Here is a 7,985-nt window from a genome sequence, read left to right on the forward strand (position 1 = left end):
GCAATATTGAAACGGCTGCGAACTAGAGCAGTGGCGGTTAACGGTTCAGAGGAACTGGCGCCAGGCAGCGTCGTCTGCTACGAGAACCACGACCTTGCGTGACCCTGCTTCCGGGCTATCTTTTTTTAAACTTTCAAAACTTCGTATTGTTCTGATCTTGTCTTGATGAAAAAAGATTTCTTTTATGATTTAAGAATGATTGTGTAACAAGCTGTCAATTTATTATTTAGATTTTAAAAGTTAGGTCAAAAGCGCAAAAAAGCACCGTCCGATTGTCTGACAGACAATCCGCAAAATTAATTCTTTGAAAATTGGTAGCTCTTTACGTAGGGCACCTAGGATGTTTGTTCGTTCATGGGCTGAAACTCCCACGGTTTTTACGTGTATGACCGTTTTTACCCCGCCATTTAGGCAGCCATACGCCGCTTTCGGAGGAAACATGCTGGGTATTTTCGTGTTTCTATAACCCACCGAACTCTGACATGGATTACAGGATCTTTTTCGTGCGCACTTGGTCTTGTGCTTGCGTGTACACACGGGGGTGTTCGGACACCGAGGAGAGTCTGCACACAAAGTTGACTCTGAGAAATAAATCTCTCGCCGAACGTGGGGACGAACTCACGCTGACAGCGGCCAACTGGATACAAATCCAGCGCGCTACCGACTGAGCTACATCCCCGCCCGGGCACCTAGGATGTTCCCGTTCGGTGAGCGTTCAAATGGAAGGGTGTTTGTACTGTGTGTAAAAGCCTGACAGTATCTGTGATGGTTTACGGGAGGCTTACTGTGCCTTTAAACTGTAACCCCTGTGGGGTCTGACATTTTCAAATGACCCCTTGCGTCACCAACATGGTGTCAGATCTGATCTCAATTGCAAATACAGAAGATACAGAAAGGACGAAACCGTGAGCACACTCTGCAACAGTGCTGTTTAAAGTCACACATTTTGTCGTGCAAACTTCGCCTCATCATCTCAGATCTAGCCAGGATTTTACAGTGGATAAGACCATCCCTCCACTTGGTCACATACCAAAAATGAACAGCCTGGGTGCTCTCGGTGCACACGAGGGATTTTTGTGTGGATGATATAATTTTGTAAGATTTTAATTCATCTAAAATTCTAACTCACCACAGCAGAAAGTCAGGGTGTGGATGTTTGGGTGATGTGACCAAGAGGCTGGATGGATGGTTTTATGCCATGTAAAAACCTGGCTAGATCTGATACGGTAGGAAAAACTTTTACAAACGAAAGAGTACACTTTTACATCGACACACAGCAACAGTCAATACCGTAGGTGCATTATGTGCTGAGAGAAATTTAAGTTTTACTTCCTCACGGTAAAGCCATTTGGGGTAGGCTATGTGTGACGGGGGAACCCCGGCTTTGTGTCAAATAAAAGGGGACCAGAAAAAATACTTGACACACACACACACACACACACAAATACAAACACACACACACACACACACACACACACACACACACACACACACACACACACACACACACACACACACACACACACACACACACACAATGCCAAATGTTAATTTGTCGTATGGCACGTTTGCCTATACTAATCCAACAGCGCTAAACAGATGCATGTCATACTGTACATGCTCACCTATTACCCCTAACTATTTGAGAAGGAAAGTCATATACCGGTGTAAAGGAAACGATTGTCCACCAAGGGGAAGAGTTTTACGAAATATATGGTTGTTAAATTGATGAGAACCCTGGGAACTCCATGGGCTTCCGTTCCAAGGAGAATTATGTTGCATACAAATCCAAAATCAAAGAGACTGCCAACGTTCCAAAATTCAGAATAAAAAACAAGAAAGGTAATTTGTTGGAACGTTTGCTATTGACAAAACAATACGTTACAATCACAACTATGTCGACCCAACGGTCTTTTAAGTGCACAGACAAACAATAAGTACCAAGAACTTAGCTTGGCTGAGTTTTCGGCCGCTTGCTGTTAAACCGCAAGCGAATCACCAGCAAGTTTACCAGTTTATGCTTTAAATGCGGCTTACCAGCAAGCGGCCGAAAAGACTGTTGGGTTGACATATTTGTGATTGTAACGTATTGTTTTGTAAATAACAAACGTTCCAACAAATTACCTTTCTTGTTTTTTTATTCTGATGCATACACTTACACATTTTATTAACTCTAGTCGGATGCCATTTTGTAAGAGAGAACATTCAAAGAAAAATCACAGAATGATCTGTCTCTGGCGAAGATGTATACACACGTGTAACTCAACTGTTGGTGCAATGTTGATATAGTACAACTCAAAAGGGTTTCAACAAACATTTACCCCCGCTGACTTTGAAAACATGTGGATTCTTCATCCTTGCTCACCGCCAAGGGAAACAATCGATGACCGCTCCACTTTTACAGGGATGGGCTAAAAATCACTGACTTCTCACGGCCCCCTTGGCTCGAGCGACAGTGGCTAATTTGGTGCGTGCATAACCGAACTCACCAGCTTTGGCACATACAGGTGTTACTTGTCTATGGAATTTGCTACTATTTGACCCACGTAGAACGGACACAGTTGGGAACTGATGGGTTTCAAAATCTACAGAAAGTCTTGGTTATTAATACTACTTGTCAAAAGAAATTAAAGCATACGCGTATACGTGTTTGGGTGTAGATCTTTGTGATGAAGCTGTTCATAGTGATTTATTCCCCTAAGGTATGGAATACACTGTTGGGTTTTACATTCATTATTGTCTACACAGTGGAACGGAAACAGCAGGCACCCTTGAAAATCGAATTCACAAACGTTGCACTCGTTCTCGAACAACTGTTGCCTGTCAAGCTTATTTTGGAAGCGTTCCCTTGGAAACATAACTACATTAACAGCCTGGCTGCCTTCTCTGCAGAGTTGGATTTCTCTTCTGAATCAATGCTGAAGATTGAGACAGGTGTCAGTTACGAACTTATGATTCAACAAAACATTCCCACTCCACACAGAAAGCAACCACGCTGTTGATTGTTGGTATGTGTTCAAGCAGAATGATGCTCTTATCCCGTGTAAAAGCCTGGCACGATCTGTGGTGGTTTACGTGATTACTTTCACGAGAAGTTATAAGTATCGTAACACGTCTGTAAAAACCGGCACGGTTGGCCTAGTGGTAAGGCGTCCGCCCCGTGATCGGGAGGTCGTGGGTTCGAGCCCCGGCCGGGTCATACCTAAGACTTTAAAATTGGCAATCTAGTGGCTGCTCCGCCTGGCGTCTGGCATTATGGGGTTAGTGCTAGGACTGGTTGGTCCGGTGTCAGAAGAATGTGACTGGGTGAGACATGAAGCCTGCGCTGAGACTTCTGTCTTGTGTGTGGCGCGCGTTATATGTCAAAGCAGCACCGCCCTGATATGGCCCTTCGTGGTCGGCTGGGCGTTAAGCAAACAAACAAACAAACAAACAAACACGTCTGTAAAGCCTCAAACTATATATCTGGCTGCATGCAGCTGTAGCAAACAGTTTTGGATAAAAAGGGTTCGTGAAGTCTTCTCCAAGTCGACTTCGGGCTCAATTAGGACCGCAGTAAATCTCAGTATGTCCCTGACAATACTTGGAGAGTGTCTTCTAAAACTTCCTTTACATTTCTGAGGCAGAGAAACTTGTTCGCACAAGAGCATGGAAGACTGGTCGGCGAAGCAAATTCTGTTCTCTCGAGTGCCAAAGTGGATTCCGTGTAAAACTGTTTGACACTTGCAGGATATACAAACAATTTATACCCGTTCATTTGTGCTACCGTGTTCTTCTACCACTGTCGTTATCGTCAACACTTTGGGCTAACAAATGTTGGTTCTCTCTTCCTGTATCTGTGTGTGTGTGTGTGTGATTCTCTCCGTTTCTCTCTCTGTCTTTCTACCTGTCTGTGTGTCTGTTTGAGTGTCTGTTTGTGTGTATATGTCTGTGTTCGTCTATCTGTGTTCGTCTGTCTGTCCGTGTGTCTGTCTATGCGTGTGTGTCTGTATCTGTCTGTCTCCGTTTCGGTGTGTCTGTTTATCCCTCTCCCATTCCCTCTGCGTGTGTGTGTGTGTGTGTGTGTGTTTCTTTCTTTCTTTCTTTCTTTCTTTCTGTCAGTCTTGTTCTCTCTCTCTCTCTCTCTCTCTCTCTCTCTCTCTCTCTCTCTCTCTCTCTCTCTCTCTCTCTCTCTCTCTCTCTCTCTCTCTCTCTCCCTTTCTTTGAATTAGCATTAGCAAACAAAATTGTAATGCACATTATTACACCGCATTAAACATGCATGCGAGAAGAAAATAAATCATCAAATTGTGTGGATTCCCATAACGACACAAAAATCAAGAAAACAAAACAAAACATGGAGAAAGCAAATTCTAAGACAGTTACATTTCCTGTGGCTCCTGATATATCGCATTTACAATCAAGGGTCAGAGGTCTGTCACAAAAATGTCTCCTGCTGAAAGAAAATCGGGCAAAAATGTCGACTGAATGGCCATCGCGCCCCCCCCTCCCCTATTTACCGTTTTCAATAAATTTAATAGATTTTTTTTTCTTTTCTCATTTTCTTCTTTTTCCCCCTCCCCATGCTACTCTTTCAATAGTGTCATTCGTTGCCTCAAACCCCGTTCTGGTTATATATGATCTCATGTCAGTGCCTTCATTTCGCAAGCCGACAAACATAAGACATAAGACATAAGATATGTTATTGTCCATACAATTAAACAATGGATGGAAAAGTGTGGTTCATCGATCTGCTCTTAAAACAACCAAACAACTGAGCATATGAAAACAACACTAAAACATAAAAACAATAAAACATAAGATTACTGTCTATACACATAAACACGAACAACGAACACACACACGATTCACATATTGTTTACATTGAACTTGGCATGGTTAAGTTATCAATAATATAATTTGTTTATTTATTTATTACGTCATCGTAACGTCACGCACACACTTGCAACTGACACCCTTTTAAAGAGAAAGTCACACTCGGGCCAGACGACCTCTTGGGATGTCCAACGTAACGAACTGTGAAGCGGGGAAAACAAGGCCGTTACTCATAGACCACACAAACCATCACACCCACGTACATAAAAAGTCCATTTGCACGAAGTCACTATGTCGGGACCTCCGACTGACACTTCCCCAGAGGGAGACGATAAAAGCCGCTGGTCTAGCTTCGTTCCACCGAGGTCTGAAAGTAGGGGTCAGAAATTACTCATTGTCCACACATGCGAAAACATTGTCCTAATTGCAAGGTGTCGCCAATGTTTTGCTGACAAGGCACGAGTGTACACAATTGTCAATTCATCTACATACCAACCCGTTATCGTTATCTCATTTACTTTCAGCCTCAAAGGGCACCGTCTACTAATCTATTAAAAGGTTTACAAAGGTACCGTGAAAAAACAGACCGTCCGATAGCTTAGCTCATTGTAGTTTTGTTGTTGTTTGGTGTAGACTTTTCACACAGGAGTTTGTATCACAGTGCCGTTCAATGGCAGTGTCCTACTCCTTTGTCCTCACTGCAGTATTTCCTATCTACATTGTACTACTGTATTAGCATTACTATAGTAAGGATACACGAGTAGGATACTTCGATCTATCGGCGCTTTGATGCAAGCTCCTGTGGCTTTTCATTACTTGCCGGCAATGGCCAAAATATTGGTTTTCTTATTTATAAGCTCCAGAGAAAACTATATAAAAAAAGAGTCGTTCGGTTATGAAAGGCGGCCTGCATGTTTTCTCTGCGTTGTGTCAAAAGATTGAAGCAGCAGCAGTTACAGCACGGACAAGGACAACAACAACAACAACAACAACAACAACAACGACGACGACGACGACGACGACGACGACAACAACGACGACAACGTCTGTGTCATCAATGTTAATAATACAACCACCTCAAAAACATAACAAATTTCCTAAGTTGTTGTACAAGTAAGGTTGTTGTCTTGGCGCAAAGTAAGCAGGCTCACTGCACGTGATAACTGACTGGCGGAGACCATGCAGCTCTCAACAGTAACAGTCCCAAAAGAACGGTTATGAAATTGTGATGGGGTGGAGTGGAAGGGGGGGTAGGCCAGGAAGCATAAATGAGACGCCAAGACAGAGGTTGCGATAACGTGACTTTTACTTAACGTACACCAGAAGCAAACACCAGAAAGCTAACACCAGAAAGTTAACACCAGAAAGCAGTGTCTGATGACACATGAAAAGAAAAGAAAACATAATATAAGTACATGGCATAACAAGTAAAACGCATCATTCATACCAATGCATCCTAACCATACATACATTCCACAATAAACCTAAACAATACAGCCAAAATCCTGCAGACACAGCATTCTCTGAAAGAGAATCCACAGTGAGTTAAACAACTCCACAACAGCTAATGTCAAGGGAAGTAACCAACATCTTCCCTTAGGCCTAAGCCTTGCATTGGAAAATGCTCTACATTAACCAACTGCATGAACCGCAACTGCAAAATAATTGTTATTATTAAGTATGTTCATCGCCATGAAGACACATCTTCATAGAGTTGAATAATAACGACAAGAATAAGAAAGATAACTCATGATACGAGTTCATTACCCAAAATATATGTCAACCATAATTCCCGTTCATCAATTGTAGGGGTTTCTGCGCCTAAATCGTAAATAGGTAGCTTTACGGGCCAATGGCACTGAGGGCTTAACTTTGGGCTTTTAACCGACTACTGCTCAGACTTTACTGATCTCCAGAAATAATATGTGATAAAATGGGGAAAAATGGCAACGATACACATGGGTTACGATACACGCGCGAGTTTTATGTGCTAGACATTATTTAGCCCAGTGGAATGCTAATACGAAATGTGTATATGTGTTTTCCCCAAACAAAGCCCATTGAACTGGCGGGAAAATGAGAACGAGTCTGCCTTACTTGATTCTTACGAGTCTTTAATTTACAAGACTCTAAAACAACTTTAGAATAACTGGTCATCAAATATTAGAAGTTATTAACGCTCAATTTCAGCGTCAAATCATGAAAGTGATTAGAAACTGATCTAGAAAACACATCTCTCCGCTAGATCAAAATGGCATTAAAATGTACATATATGCAAACATCATAGCATCAAATGAAACATAAGAATAGAGCATAAGGAAAGAATACAGCATAAGGAATGAATAAAGCATTTAGTTACTTACAGATTCTCCTCAGTGAGCACACTCAGTGAAACGTAAACACAAGAGCACAGGTATCCGAATCTAACACCACAAGTCGACTGATTACAACTTCGCGACAAATTTGGTCAGCACTTCGACCGTTCACGTCAACCGACACAATCGAGCAGCACACAGCTCAGTATATCACAAATCGTGTTCTCTGCTCTAGCCTAAATGCTCAGTCTTTTAAAGGCTGGTCAACTCCGATTCCCAATAGCCAATAGGAAAGATACCCGGTGTCAGACAACGGGGGGCGTTCTACTTAAGATTGCCTGCCCAATGAAAGGGATCGTTAAAGAGGCAGAAATCGTTACAGAGGTGTCACACACCGGAAATATTACGCACACCGGATAAGGCTCATTATATTACAACCAGTTACAAAGAAGGGGGAGAGGGGTAAGAGACTAAAACCTCCGGCCAAGCCACCCTGTCAAAAGAAATGACACCCACTTGACAAAACGCCGTCCAACGATACCCAGACAGTCCGGCGGCACATTACATAACGACCACCTAAATCTGGGATAAGAGGTTAGAAATGCATCCGGTCAAGAGTCTACCCTACGATAGTAGACACACAATAATCCTCGCTGGAGACACAACTTGGGTCAGGGGAAGATAATAGACAGGGGAGGCAACTGGGTCGGGCTGGGGATAATTACACAAAAAGACTGTGTACGCCACTTGACTACATCCCCCCCAGCTCTATACCAACTGCGTCCTCGCAGGTACAGCGCCTCGGGAATAGCTGAAAATGACATCTATAAATCAAACACAAGTTCACCCAAGTGA

This window comes from Littorina saxatilis, linkage group LG5, assembly GCF_037325665.1.
Source record: "Littorina saxatilis isolate snail1 linkage group LG5, US_GU_Lsax_2.0, whole genome shotgun sequence".
Classification (NCBI taxonomy): domain Eukaryota; kingdom Metazoa; phylum Mollusca; class Gastropoda; order Littorinimorpha; family Littorinidae; genus Littorina; species Littorina saxatilis.